Consider the following 15891-nt stretch of genomic DNA (forward strand, 5'->3'; position numbering starts at 1 on the left):
CTGGTGGTCCCGGAGGCGCCTGGGATTCTGGTGAGGAGGTCTTCTCTTCCCGCGCTGCGGAGCGCGCTCCCGTCCTTGACGTTCGGACGCAGAAGGTGCAGTGTATGACTGCACAACCAATCAGGTGCAGTATTTTCATTAATAGCAATAAGAGCTCTGTATTTATGAGTTCTCATTGCTAATAATGAGAAAATTAAACAAACACTAAACACCATAATAAAAAATAAAAAACACACCTCACATAATTAAAATTAATTGAAATTAAAGTTAATAAATGTCTTCGAAAAAATTTTTTCCGATTTTTAAAAAAGTTTTGTAATTAGGGTTTAAAATAAACTTATTTTTAACAGAAAAATGTGGTTTAAAATTTTATTTTTATATGTTTTTTTATGTTTTAAAACTCTTACGCTGGTAAAAGTAGGCTGTGTGCCTGCTTTTACCAGACGCAAGAGTTTTAATGACATTCGCTGGACAAGAGATGGGCAAATAGCACAATCTTGCCCATGCAAATGTCCTTGCTGCCGAGATGCATGCGAAAACCGGCTTTTGTGATGCCTTCCCGGGTCTGTACACACTCCATACGGACCCGGGAAGGCCAGAATTTCAGGGTCCATAACTCATGAATACCCTTCCTCTCAACTTCATTGACTCAAACACGAGGCTGGATTTTGATCAAAAACCGCCACCACCGGATTACCACCCAAAACATCACTATGATTATTCAATTTATATTGGTGGAAAATTAATCAAAAAATGGGAAAAAAAATCCGCTCGGCGGGAAAAATCGGTATTCCACGTGGATTCTCGGTGGAAAACGTGATCTTGGTCAAATTTAATCATATTTATTCAAATTTAGTCCGAGGCTAGAGTTGGGTGGGAAAACACAAAAAATATTTTTCAAAAAAACAAAAACAAAAAAAAAGTCGGAAAACATTCACAGGATCCTTTTCCAGTGAATCGCTGCTAAATAATTTTTTTTTTTAAACTTTAATTTACCTTTTTTTGCAGGGTTTCATACTGACCACCGATCAAAGGGCTGCTCCAGCTGGTTCCTCCTCGGAGTTTTTTTCCCCACAACTACGGACCAACGCTACCACCAAACTCGGGCGGAAGCATTTATTTCACTGTTGCACGCCGGCAATCTGCTCCCCAGCGGTATTTCAAAATTGCCGGCGGAACGCTCTGATGAAATTATCACCAGGTGTTTTTTCAACGGAAAAGAGGAATACCGCCGAAGAACGCGACGGAAAGACTGATCAAAATCCAGCTTCTGGTTACCAGGTCCACCAGCAATTTACAACTTACATCAGGAAATGCACGTTAAAACCCCTTAAGTAGGAGAGAGAAAGCTGAATGGTATAGTGGGTTGTACTTTCAAGTTAGGCACTCGGATTTGAACACATCCGATTCAGCTGAGATGACTATAATTTCAGCCTGGCAGCTTTAAGGATCCCAAGTGAAAAGTGTTTTGGTAGTCTCAACCCTAGTTTCTAGTATGTGTGGGTTGATAATTGCCAATTGCTCAAAATGCACTACAGGTACAACGTTTGAAATCCGGCAACCTCGGGACCGAGACCGTGCCGGTTTTCGTATTTGTCCGGATTTCGGAACTCGCTGTTGGCGCTCCTCGCCGATCCTTGCCGCCCGCCGATTCCCATCACCCGCGGCTTCCTGGCGATGCGTTTTTTTTACCGGTTTCCTCGTCCCCTGCTGCCCGATGTCACCATCTTGGCCACCTCAAAAATGTCCGGTTTTCGGACAGCCGGATTCAAGACGTTATACCTGTACTAAGGCCATAGAGCTCATTGTTTGGAAAATAGAAATAGAACATTGAAAAAAATCGCAGAGGACCAGTAAGGGTCGTACTTCTGAGTTTGAAGTTCAGACGCATTTGTTAAGCACAGTGGAGGAACCGCCCCACTCGTAGTCAATAAAAGTCCACCTCTCAAACTCAGAGACGTCAACAAAATCTTCGGTGCTCCTGAATCCTACACAGAGACAACACCGCAAATCAAGTCATGAACAGTTAGCAACATGATTCGTCTTATAGTTGCTTCCTGTTGCCAAAACATTGATTATTTATGTATTCAAAGAAACGAGTGTAAAGCCTTCCTGCCTTTGGCCAGAAGTCACCCTGACCTTGGACCCAACAACCCTTGAGAGTCTTTCTTTCCACTGCACAAGCTGGAAATCTTAACCAATCCTTATTCAAACCTGGTGACCCGCCACCGCCTCCCCTCCGCAAGATTGGTTTTTTTATGACGGACTTCGTAGGATGCATCTAAGTACTGATAAGATTTCTCATGTGATCAACAAGGAGAAGGAAAGAGAAAGAAGCTTTTGTTCTGCTAGCATATCCATTAACAACATATCAATTAAGTCCATAGAGGACTGCTCTACCACTGATTTAACAGTTTATTTTTTTAAGTACATTTTTAAAAGTGACTGGCAAGTTGAGATGTTGGATGACATGGGGGAATTTTGGGAAAAGGGGTGATAAACAACCAGGAATGCATCGCACATTGTGGAGAGAATTCAGTCCAGGAGTCTCCGACCAGTTTATACTGTGCTTCTCAGATGGCACTGGAAAACAGCCACCCTTGATGGTAACAGTTCTGGAAACATGGCTGAAGAAGAGTGATCCTGAATGCTTTCCTTTTGAACACCCCAGCTGCACTTAAACATACAGTAAGTAGTGCATGGTGTTAAAATATACAGTCTCACAATTGTACACATATATTTGGTTATATTCTTTTACTTTTTGCAACTAGGCAATTATAGCAATTATGTCAATGCTGTGCAATCACAAGAGAGGGCATGAAAAAATATTGGCAAGGAAAACCCAAAGAGCAAGAGAATAACTAAAGAATGAGTAGGGCCTTTTAGAGACCAAAAAGGAGAGGGAAGTTGCAGACATTGTAGTTAAGGGGAAGGAGTGTGAAATATTAGATGAGATAAACTTTGTGAGAGAGGAAGTATTGGGGGTTTAGCATCTTTGAAAGTAGATAAATTCCCAGGCCCGGATGAAATGTATCCCAGGCTGTTAAGAGAAGCAGGGGAGGAAATAGCGGAGGCTCTGACCATCATTTTCCAATCCTCTCTGGCTATAGGTGTGGTGCCGGAGGACTGCGAACCATGGGCTCAATTTTCCTCAGTGATTTGCGCCTTTTTTTTGAGCAGGCTGCTCTTTTTGGCCTAGGTTGAAAAACCAGTTTCCCCAATCAATTTGCACCAGTGTAATGCAGTTAGTTACGATTTTTTTTAGGGCAGTTTTTTTTCAGCCAAAGGAGGCGTAACCAGCCACCTGCGCCAATTCTGGCCATTTAGGGAAGATTGGCAAGCTGAGAGTTACTCCAGTTGTGCTTCGGCCAGCGTATGTGGCCTCTGCAGAAAAACCTTCCCTAGAGTTAAGGAAATACGTGCAGGTAAGGAAATCGACGATAGAGAGAGAGAGAAAGAGAGAGAGAATGGGACCGGACTGGTCCGGGAGAATGGGGACCGAGAATGGGACCGGACCGGCAAGCCCTTTGGCCGGGGTTGGAGGTAAGTTGCTGCTATGTGTTTTTCAATTCGTTTAATGTGTTGGGAGCTGGCTGTATGCTTCACTTTGCAGCCTCAGCTCGCATAGTGTCCCTGATTACCATGGCAGCCCGATCTTTTTGGCGCGCAGATCAAGGCTCCACCCCCAAAACTAAAGGTTGGGTTACGCCATTCCAAAATGAAGAAATCCAACAAGGAAACTTAGAATATTTTTATGGGCGTACTTAGGCCCCCAAAAATTCGGTCGTATCTCTTCAAGTAAGCCAAAAAAATGTTTTGGGGAAAATTGAGCCCGTTGTACCATTGTTTAAAAAGGGATAAACTGAGTAATTACAGGCAAGTCAGCCTAACCTCGGTGGTGGGCATATTATTGGAAAAGATTCTGAGGGTCAGTATTATTCGTCATTTAGAAAGGCAAGGATTAATCAAGTACAGTCAGCATGGATTTGTTACGGGAAGGTTGTGTCTGATTAACTTGATTGAATTTTTTGAGGAGGTAACAAGGATGGCGATGTGGATAGTACGTTTTAGCAAAGCTTTTGACAAGGTCCCACATAGAAAACTGGTCAGAAAATTAAAAGCCCATGGGGTCCACAGGAAAGTGGAAAGTTGAATCCAAAATTGATCAGGGTAATGGTCAAAGGGGGGATTTTGTGCCTGGAAGGCTGTTTCCAGTGGGATTCCGCAGGGCTCAGTACTACGTCCCTTGCTTTTCGTGGTATACGTCAATGATTCAGACATCAATGTAGGAGGCATGATTAAGAAGTTTGGAGATGATACAAAAAGTGGCCATGTGTTTGGCAGTGAGGATGGAAGCTGTAGACTGCAGGAAGATATCAATGAACTGGTCAGGTGGGCAGAACAGTGGCAAATGGAATTCAATACGAAGAAGTGCAAGGTAATGCATTTGGGGAGGGCTAACAAGGCGAGGGAATACACAATAAATGGTAGGACACTGAGAAGTGTAGAGGAACAGAAGGACCTTGGAGTGCATATCCACAGATTCCTGAAGGTAGCAGGACAGGTAGATAAGGTTAAGAAGGCATACGGGATACTCTTCTCTATTAGTCAAGGCATAGAATATAAGCACATGGAGGTTATGCTTAAACTGTATAAAACACTATTTAGGCCACAGCTAAGGCATTATGTACAGTTCTGATCACGACATTACAGGAAAGATGTGATGTGATGAGAAGATAAGAGGGGATTTGAGTACAGGGGCAGGGAGGTGTTACTACAGTTGTACAGGGTCTTGGTGAGGCCACACCTGGAGTATTGCTACAGTTTTGGTCTCCTAACTTGACGAAGGACATTCTTGCTATTGAGGGAGTGCAGCGAAGATTCACCAGACTGATTCCCGGGATGGCAGGACTGATATATCAAGAAAGACTGGATCAACTGGGCTTGTATTCACTGGAGTTCAGAAGAATGAGAGGGGATCTCATAGAAATGTTTAAAATTCTGATGGGTTCAGACAGGTTAGATGCAGGAAGAATGTTCCCAATTTTGGGAAGTCCAGAACCAGGGGTCACAATCTAAGGATAAGGGGTAAGCCATTTAGGACCGAGATGAGGAGAAACTTCTTCACCCAGAGAGTGGTGAACCTGTGGAATGCTCTACCACAGAAAGTTGTTGAGGCCAATTCACTAAATATATTCAAAAACGAGTTAGATGTAGTCCTTACTACTAGGGGGATCAAGGGGTACGGCGAGAAAGCAGGAATGGGGTACTGAAGTTGCAATGAGCCATGAACTCATTGATGCAGGCTCGAAGGGCCGAATGGCCTACTTCTGCACCTATTTTCTATGTTTCTATGTTTCTAAGAGGAGATTTACGAGGACTGGAGAATTTTAGCTATGAGGTAAGATTGGATAGGCTGAGGTTGTTTTCTTTGGAGCAGAGGAGGCTGAGGGGTGACCTAATTGAGGTGTATAAAATTATGAGGGGCCTAGATAGAGTGGATAGAAAGGACTTATTTCTCTTAGCAGAGAGCTCAATAACCAGGGGGCATAGATTTAAAGTAATTGGTAGAAGGATTAGAGAGGAGGTGAGGTGAACTTTTTCACCCAGAAAGTGGTGGGGGTCTGGAGCTCACTACCTGAAAGGGTGATGGCAGAAGCCCTCATCGCATTTAAAAAGTACTTAGATATGTACTTAAAGTGCTGTAACCTCCAGGGCTATGGACCAAGAGCTGGAAAGTGCAATTAGGGTGAATAGGTCTTTTTTGGCCAGCACAGACACAATGGTCCAAATGGCCTCCTTCTGTGCCATAATTTCCATGATTCTATGAAGTGCAACAAACCCAAATGATATTTTCTGATCAAAACTAAATATTATAGTCTGTCGCCCACTTGTCCCATTGCTACCCAAATTTTGTTGTGGCTCCTTGACATGAAGATCTGCCTCAATTCCCTTTGCTGTCTGAAGAGTTGCACAGCTTCATCTCTTTTTTTAAAATACTGACAAAGTGCAACTGCTATAAAAGTGTTGAAGTGGTTATCAGCCACAGCAGCATTCAAGGCTTTATCAGTACACTGCAGTCAGACTCTCAATAATGTCAATTCATGTGCAATCCCAGCAATATCAATGGATGTCAGACACGTTCCAATTATTGCGCCCATATCTGATTCACCTGTTGAAACAATAATGTATGGTTTTAAGAAACAGGTCTTGTTTGGAAAAAGTGCATTGTAACTCATGGGATGTAAATGGCTTCTTTGTTCGAGAAAAAATCAAATGTCTAAGCTTGTTCTTGTAAATCCGCTCAGTCGACTCTGGGGGTTGTTTTTATTTTGTCAATGGTCTGAATTCACATTGCAATATGGCTCTAATCCCAGTCAAATACCACTTTTATTTGTGCTGAGCTACCAAGAAGCATTTTAAAAACCTTTTCAGTTATAAAAGATGTCCCATAACCCGTTATTTGTCTGAGACTGTTAAACGGTAGCTCTGCACTTACCTTGCTTACACCCGTGACATGATTTTTAGAAATGTCTGCACCATAATGGGAATCAATGCTTTATCAGGCAGAGGAAAAGCAGGGAATTTACTTTTGTTGGTAGAAAAGTAAATAAATAAATTGCATATTTCACTTACATTGCCTTGTACTGTTACTGAAAGGTAGACCAAATAACAAATCCTAACAGGGGCAACATCCAACCAAAACATAGATTAAATATGGTTCCCTTTGGAGAACTAGACACTGGCAATGTTTTTACATTCATAAGAAATTGCATCTTTGAAAGAGTTCTGGAGATATATATACTCTGGGATGAGCCTGGAATCTAGTGACAGTAAGACTCTGTACAGTGTCAGCTGTGGTTCAGTGGGTAGCACTCTCACCTCTGAATCTGAAGGTTGTGGGTTCAAGACCCACTCTAGGAATTTGAGCACAAAAAAATCTAGGCTGACGGAGGTGCCGTCTGAGACGTTAAACCGAGGCTCCATCTGCCCTCTCAGGTGGACGTAAAAGATCTCATGACACTATTTCGAAGAAGAGCAGGGCAGTTGTCCCTGGTGTCTTGGCCAATATTTAGTCTTCAATCAACATAACAAAAAACAGATTATCTGGTCATTGTCACATTGCTGTTTGTGGGAGCTTGCTGGTGCGCAAATTGGCTGCCGCGTTTCCCACATTACAACAGTGCCTACACTCCAAAATTACTTAATTGGCTGTAAAGCGCTTTGAGACGTCCAGTGGTCATGAAAGGCGCCCTATAAATGCAAATCTTTCTTTTTACAAGGATCACTGTACATTTGTGATGACGACAACAGCACATGGAGCATCTGGAGTAAGCACCTTGTTCTGAAGCAATTACTGCAGTTATACAACATAGTTTAAATTATCTTACACTACTGCAGTTGTTTCTCAAAAGTTTCAGTTCATGAAGACTTTAGTGTTAACTCGTAAGAGGATAACGACTATGGATATAACAACCGAGTGAAATATAGCTTTCAATGATTTGCAATACTACTCAAAACAAGGTGTCAAAATGGAAGTTGTTGAGTTCAGTTCCTTCCAATTCAGTGCTTTATGACTTCCCCATGCTTTTGAATCATGACAGCATTTGTATAACTTTTCAAGAAGAGCAAAGATCTTACAGCAAAATTCTGACATAGACTGCAACACCACCAACATCGTCCAACACTAAACATGGTATTTGTGCCAAAAGATGCAGGTTTCCACCAATCTGATCTATAGCACATTAAACAAGCCGATGGGTGCCCCTTCCTATCTCTGTAACCTCCTCCAGTCCTACAACTTTTTGGGTTCTCTGCGCTCCTCCAATTCTGGCCTCTTGCACATCCCCAACTTTAATTGCTCCACCATTGGCGGCCGTGCCTTCAGTTCTCTAGGCCCTATGCTCTGGCATTTCCTTACTAAACCTCTATACCTCACTCTCCTCCTTTAAGACACTCCTTAAAACCTACCTCTTTGACCAAGCATTTGGTCACCTGTCCTAATATCTCCGTATGTGGCTCAGTGTAAAATATTGTTTGATAACACTCCTGTGAAGCACCTTGGAGCGTTTTAAAACGCTAAAGGCGCTATATAAATGCAAGATGGTGCTGTTGTTATTTACAATTCTGTACAACAAATTTAGTTTAATGTTATGTCTGGAAATTACTGAGATATTAATGAGACTCTAGACTGCGAACTTCCGCGCCCATTCTGACCGGCTTCTGGTCCACCGGAAAAAAAAGCCAAAGAGCGGAATTTTACTCAAGAGGCCACCGCGCCAGTAAAATCAACAGAAACAGGGTAGGCGTGCCCCAATTCCAGCAGTGGGCAATTTCGGCCCCAATGTCTCCTGCAGAAGAAATGAGATCGCAGCATATTTTTTCCATTTCTTGCGTAGTTCACGTTTCCCAGTTGTATGTGTTCTATTATGCAATGGATGTGAAAAGATATGAATCCGAAATTGTGGATAACTTGTGCCAAGTGAAATATTTGACTGTGAAGTTGTGGCAGGTTTGTGCTTGTGCTAAACTCTGCTATTTAATGTTATTTTCAATAGCAGCACAAGGCAAAACCATACATAAAGAATTAATTAATTTTGTTAAATGTTATGACTGATGGCTTTATGTGTTAATGCAGGAAGGAGCCCTGCAGGATAATCCCACCATGATGGTGACTGTTAAAAGGCCTCATCACAGATAGGACAAACATTATGGAGCAAACAGGAACAACCCAAGCAATTGTCTTTAGCAATGGTTCCCAATGACAGCAATTCCAGACAACCTCTTTAATGCTCAAGTCATTACTTGTGATTTCAAAGCAAAAATCATCATGGTGCAATCTGTCAAAACATAAATACATCAATAGGTTCAGGTACTCCCTCCTCTTTAGAAAAACATCCTAAGCTCATAGACTGGAACTAGTGCAAACGTGATAATTATCTTGCCTAGCTATTTTAAAAATACCCTTTGTGATACGAAACCTGTGAGTTATCAAAGACAATTTACTCCGGTGAAGCGCTTTGGGATGGTTTACTATATTAAAGGTGCTATATAGTTGCAAGTTGTTGCTGTTGTAACATATCTCATACAATGCTTATGTCCTTTGGAGCATTGGGAATGTAATTGGCCTGAGCTAATAATGAGGAATGGGCTGATAGCGAGTTGGCAGTCCAATTTACTCCATGCCTTTTTTTTTGTACATTGAAAGTAAGAGTTTTCCTTTGCATCAGGTATGACTCCAGCCGCTGTAAGGTTTTCCCTTTTATCCTTGCTGACTTTTACCAGGGCTCCTTGGTGTCATGTTTAGTCAAATAATATCATGTGACACTGGTAAACTTGTAGATCTTCTAAGTCATTACACACACACAAATTTCATACTTATTGGCTCAGAAATTCCAGCCTCCAGGGTCCGTACTGAGCAGCGTGGAGGTCCCGACCTGCTGAGAACGCCAGCGGCAGGACGAAGCCATAAAAGGAGCGGAAATGCGGTGCCTGGGAGCAGCATGGAGGCCCTGGCCTGTGGGAGAACACCAGCGGCAGGACGAGGCCATAAAAGGAGCGGAGGTGCGGCGCCTGGGAGCATTGTGGAGGCATATTATTTCAGGAAGCAGTACGAGTTGCGACGGCAGCGAAGAGTGACGTCATCAAGGTCCAGGTTGGTGATTGGAGCGTGGGCAGATACAGCAGGAGCAGCGAGAGACTGTAGAGGGATGTGATCGGGTCCTAGGAGAGGCGTGAGTTCGGGACCAGGAGCCCACACTGCGATACCCATGCAGCAGAGCTGGTCTCCAGTCGTCTTGGATAATCCTTGCCACTGGACCAAGACCTAGCTCTGTCAAGCCCAAGTGGTGGTTGGTGTGCAACGGTCACCACACGTTAAAAAAATTCACGTACAGGCATCTTCCACCCTTCAAGATATAGTTCGGGTCCTGGAATATTAGGTCCTTCATTGAAACACCGGTGAACTCGTTCTTTCTGGCGTGGAAGCAAGTCATCCTCGTTTCGAGGGACTGCCTATGACATGATGATGATGTACGGACCCGGGAAGGCATCGCAAAAGCCGGTTTTCAGCGCACAATGCACATGTGCTTGAAAACCGGCTTTTCCAATCTGTCAAACTGGAGCTTCTCAGATCCTCTGCATCTCGGGAGCGAGGACATTTGCATGGGCAAGATTATGGTATTTATCCATATCTTGCCCAGCAAATATCCTGAAAACTCTTGCGCCTGATAAATAAAAATATGTGGTGTATTTTTTCTATTTTTTATGAGTTTTGTGTCTTTGGAGGGGGTTTCTCATTCATAATAATGCGAACATCAACTTACAGAGTTCCCATTATTATGATGAAAACATACTTTACCTTGATTGGCTGCCAGAGCAATGTGACTGCAGCTCCAGCCCTGTGCACGTCCTGATGTGCACACGCGCTCCGACGCACAGTCAGTGGAGGCCTCAGGACCAGGAAATCGCGTGGGCGCAGCAGGAACAGGTAGGTGCACTTCTTTTTTAACTTTTTTACCCGATCGCCCACGGGAAGCAGCCGACTGGGATTTGTGGGCCGTTACTTTGTGATCAGGTCACTTATTGAACAAATGATACAGCTCACTGGAACTCAGGAATGCTTATCTTGAAGAAATTCTGCTCTTTTTGCCGTAATTTTCATTTGTATCTTTTAAATCCGTTCACCTTCATTACTATCGGTTTCCCATCTTGTGTTTCTTTATAAGCTATTCATTTGTAACATCTCCCAGTTCTGACAAAAGGTCATCGACCTGCATCATTAACCCTACACAGATGCTGCCTGACCTGCTGAATGTTTCCAGTATTTTTTTGCTTTATTTCAGATTTACAACATCTGCTGTATTTTATTTTTGTGTCACTAGAACCCATGTGCAATCATACATTATCTCAATTAAATTGTGCTACCTAATCTGTAAAAAAAATTAATGTGCAGCATGGTAACGAGCATGGTGGATAGAGGTGTACCGATGGATGTGGTATATTTAGATTTCCAAAAGGCATTCGATAAGGTGCCACACAAAAGGTTACTGCAGAAGATAAAGGTACGCGGAGTCAGCGGAAATGTATTAGCATGGATAGAGAATTGGCTGGCTAACAGAAAGCAGAGAGTTGGGATAAATGGGTCCTTTTCAGGTTGGAAATCGGTGGTTAGTGGTGTGCCACAGGGATCGGTGCTGGGATCACAACTGTTTACAATATACATAGATGACCTGGAGGAGGGGACAGAGTGTAGTGTAACAAAATTTGCAGATGACACAAAGATTAATGGGGAAGCGGGTTGTGTAGAGGACACAGAGAGGTTGCAAAGAGATTTAGATAGGTTAAGCGAATGGGCTAAGGTTTGGCAGATGGAATACAATGTTGGAAAATGTGAGGTCATCCACCTTGGAAAAAAAAACAGTAAAAGGGAATATTATTTGAATGGGGAGAAATTACAACATGCTGCGGTGCAGAGGGACCTGGGGGTCCTTGTGCATGAAACTCTTTTAGGAAATCACCTGATATTACCGAAACCCGGGATTGAACCAGGGACTTTTGGATTTTCAGTCTAACGCTCTCCCAATTGAGCTACTGCGGCCAGAATCCCAAAATGTTAGTTTGCAGGTGCAGCAGGTAATCAGGAAGGCGAATGGAATGTTGGCCTTCATTACAAGAGGGATGGAGTACAAAAGCAGGGAGGTCCTGCTGCAACTGTACAGGGTATTGGTGAGGCCGCACCTGGAGTACTGTGTGCAGTTTTGGTCACCTTACTTAAGGAAGGATATACTAGCTTTGGAGGGGGTACAGAGATGATTCACTAGGCTGATTCCGGAGATGAGGGGGTTACCTTATGATGATAGATTGAGTAGACTGGGTCTTTACTCGTTGGAGTTCAGAAGGATGAGGGGTGATCTTATAGAAACATTTAAAATAATGAAAGGGATAGACAAGATAGAGGCAGAGAGATTGTTTCCACTGGTCGGGGAGACTAGAACTAGGGGGCACAGCCTCAAAATACGGGGGAGCCAATTTAAATCCGAGTTGAGAAGGAATTTCTTCTCCCAGAGGGTTGTGAATCTGTGGAATTCTCTGCCCAGGGAAGCAGTTGAGGCTAGCTCATTGAATGTATTCAAATCACAGATAGATAAATTTTTAACCAATAAGGGAATTAAGGGGTATGGGGAGCGGGCGGGTCAGTGGAGCTGAGTCCACGGCCAGATCAGCCATTATCTTTTTGAATGGCGGAGCAGGCTCGAGGGGCTAGATGGCCCACTCCTGTTCTTAATTCTTATGTTCTTATGTTCTTATGTTCTTATTATGTCCATGATTTGAAAAATATATGAAATCTTTAGAAAATACTTCATCTTTAACCTGGGGAACATAGTGGTAACGTCACTGGACTAGTAATCCAGAGGCCTGGACAAATGATCCAGAGATACAAGTTCAAATCCCACCATGGCAGCTTGGGAATTTAAATTCAATTAATTAAATAAATCAGTAATGGTGACCATGAAACTACCGGATTGTCAGAAAACCCCATCTGGTTCACTAATGTCTTTTAGGGAAGGAATTCTGCCGCCCTTACCTAGGCTATATTTGACTTCAGACCCACAGCAATGTGGTTGACTCTTAATTGCCCTCTGAAATGGCCGAGCAAGCCACTCAGTTGTACATAACCGCCACGAAAAACAATAATAAGAATAAAACTGAACGGACCACGCGGCATCGACCTCAGCACCGGCTACTGACATGAAAATGGCACACCCAGTCCAGTCGACCCATATCCAGTCCAGTCATCAAACGAGGCCATATGGATCGAAATGAAAAACAAAAAAAGGGTGATCACACTGCTGGGCATGTAGTATACACTCCCAAACAGTGAGAGGGAGATAGAAGAGCAAATATATATGCAAATTTCTGAAAATTGCAAAAAATAAAGGGCAGTAATAGTAGGGGATTTTAACTATCCTAATATTAACTGGGACAAAATTCGTGTGAAGGGTATAGAGGGTGCAGAATTCCTAAAATGCATTCAACAGAACTTTTTTTTACCAAGTATGTAGCAAGTTCAACACGAGAGGGGGCAGTTCTGGATTTAGTTTGGGCAGGTGGAAGGGGTATCAGTGGGAGAGCATTTAGGTGCTAGTGACCATAATTCAGTTAGATTTAAGGTAGTTATGGCAAAGGACAAGGATAGATCAGGAATAAAAGCTCTAAATTAGGGAAACGCCAACTTTGTGAAGCTGAGAGGTGATTTAGATATAGTGGACTGGAAACAGCTACTTGAAAGTAAGTCAGTGTCAGAGCAGTGAGAGGCATTCAAGGAGGACATCCGGAGGGTTCAGGCCAAATATGTGCCCTTAAAGAAAAAGGGTGGGACTAACAAATCTAGAGCCCCCTAGATGTCTAGGGGCATACAGGGTAGGATAAAGAAAAAAAGGGAAGCTTATGTCAGATACCGAGGGCTAAATACTGCAGAATCTCGAGAGTATAGAAAGTCCAGGGGTGAAATTTTAAAGGATATTTGGAAAGCAAAGAGAGAGCATGAAAGATTCTTGGCAAATAAAATCAAGGAAAACTCAAAGATGTTTTATAAATATATTAAGAGCAAGAGAATAACTAAAGAAAGAGAAAGGCCTATGAGATAGCATGAGGGTAATTTGTGTTGGAGGCGGAAGATGTGGATATGGTTCTTAATGAATACTCTGCATCTGTTTTCACAAAAGAGAGGGGCGACACAGACACTGCTCTTGAGGAGGCGGATTGTGAAATATTAAATGAAATAAATATAGTGAGATAGAAGGTATTAAGGGGTTTAGCAGCTTTGAATGGCTAAGTCTTATGTTTCTATGTTTCTATATGGCCCTTATGGCTAAAGAGATCAAGGGGTATGTAGAGAAAGCAGGAAAGGGGTACTGAGGGAATGATCAGCCATGAACTCATTGAATGGTGGTGCAGGCTTGAAGGGCCGAATGGCCTACACCTGCACCTATTTTCTATGTTTCTATGTATCTAAGTTCCCAGGCCCGGATGAAATGTATCCCAGGCTGTTAAGCAAAGCAAAAGAGGAAATAGCAGAAGCTTTGACCATCATTTTCCAATCCTCTCTGGCTTCAGGTGTAGTGCCAGAGGTCTTGGGGGACTGCTAATGTAGTACCTTTGTTTAAGAAGAGAGAAAGGGATAGACCGAGTAACTACAGGCCAGTCAGCCTAATCGCAGTGTTGGAAAAATTCTTGGAAAAAATTCTGAAGTATAGGATAAATCTTCATTTAAGAAAGATACCGATTAATCAGGAACAGTCAGCACTGATTTGTTAAGGGAAGGTCGTGTCTGACTAACTTGATTGAATTTTTCGGGGAGCTAACCAGGAAGGTCGATGAGGGCAGTTCGTATGATGTAGTGTATATGGATTTTAGCAAAATTTTTGATAAGGTCCCACATGACAGATTGGTTATGAAAATAAAAGCAGTGGGATCCAGAGCAAAGTGGCAAGTTGGATCTAAAATTGGCTCAGAGGCAGGAAACAAAGGGTAATGGTTGATGGTTGTTTGTGTGACTGGAAGGATGTTTCCTGTGGGGTTCTGCAGGGCTCAGTGCTAGGCCCTTTGCTTTTTGTGCTATACATCAATGATCTAGACTTGAATATGGGGGTATGATTAAGATGTTTGCAGATGATACTAAAATCGGCTGTGCGGTTGATAACGAAGAAGAAAACTACGGACTGCAGGACGATATCAATCAACTGGTCAGGTGGGCAGAACAGTGACAAATGGAATTTAATATGGAGAAGTGTGAGGTAATGCATTTGGGGAGGGCTACCAAGGAAAGGGAATACACTTTAAATGGTAGGACACTGAAAAGTGTAGAGGAACAAAGGGACCTTGGAGTGCATGTCCACAGATCCTTGAAGGTAGCAGGTCTGGTAGATAAGGTGGTTAAGAAGGCATACGGAATGCGTGCCTTTATTAGCTGAGGCATAGAATACAAGAGCAGGGGAGTTATGCTTGAACTGCATAAAACATTGGTTAGGCCACAGCTCGAGTACTGCGTGCAGTTCGGGTCACCGCATTACAGGAAGGACGTGATTGCACTGGGGAGATTTACGAGGATGTTGGCGGGAGTGGAGAAACTTAGCTATGAGGACAGAGAATCTTAGCTATGAGATTGGATAGGCTGGGTTTGTTTTCCTTGGAACAGAGGAGGCTGAGGGGAGACCTCATTGAGGTGTATAAAATTATGAGGCCTAGATATAGTGGATAGAAAGGGCCTATTTCCATTAGCAGAGGGGTCAACTACCAGGGGGCATAAATTTAAAGTAATTGGTAGAATGTTTAGAGGGAATTTGAGGGGAAATTTCTTCATGCAGAGGGCTGTGGGGATCTGGAACTCACTGCCTGAAAGGGTGGTAGAGGCAGAAACCCTCGCCACATTTTAAAAGTACTTGGATGTACATTTGAAGTGCCGTAACCTGCAGGGTTATGGATTTAGAGCTGGAAAATGGGATTAGGTTGGCGAGCCTCTTGTTGGCCGGCACAGACACGATTTGCCGAAATGGCCTCCTTCCTTGCTGTAAACATCTATGATTCTATGACTGTGCAAAGTCCTTCTCACCAACATCTCGGGACTTGTGCCAAAATTGGGGGAGTTGTCCCACAGACTTGTCAAGCAACAGCCTGACATAGTCGTACTCACAGAATCATACCTTTCAGCCAATGTCCCAGACTCTTCCATCACCATCTACGGGTATGTCCTGTCCCACCGGCAGGACAGACCCACCAGGGACGGTGGCACAGTGGTGTACTGTCAGGAGGGAATGGCCGTGGGAGTTCTAACATTGACTCATGACCCCATGAAGTCTCATGGCTTCACGTCAAGCATGGACAAGAAAA

The 15891-nt window shown here is 43.2% G+C and overlaps 1 protein-coding gene and 1 non-coding gene across 2 annotated transcripts in view; both read right to left on the reverse strand.

Annotated features, from left to right (window-relative positions):
* Positions 1-15891, reverse strand: part of fras1 (Fraser extracellular matrix complex subunit 1) — a 757390-nt gene that overhangs the window by 652423 nt on the left and 89076 nt on the right. The gene's annotated exons all lie outside the window — the stretch shown is intronic.
* Positions 11527-11599, reverse strand: trnaf-gaa (transfer RNA phenylalanine (anticodon GAA)). Its single transcript has one exon. It is a non-coding gene; the product is annotated as a tRNA-Phe (tRNA).

The sequence above is a fragment of the Pristiophorus japonicus genome, chromosome 2 (assembly GCF_044704955.1).
Source record: "Pristiophorus japonicus isolate sPriJap1 chromosome 2, sPriJap1.hap1, whole genome shotgun sequence".
Taxonomy (NCBI): domain Eukaryota; kingdom Metazoa; phylum Chordata; class Chondrichthyes; family Pristiophoridae; genus Pristiophorus; species Pristiophorus japonicus.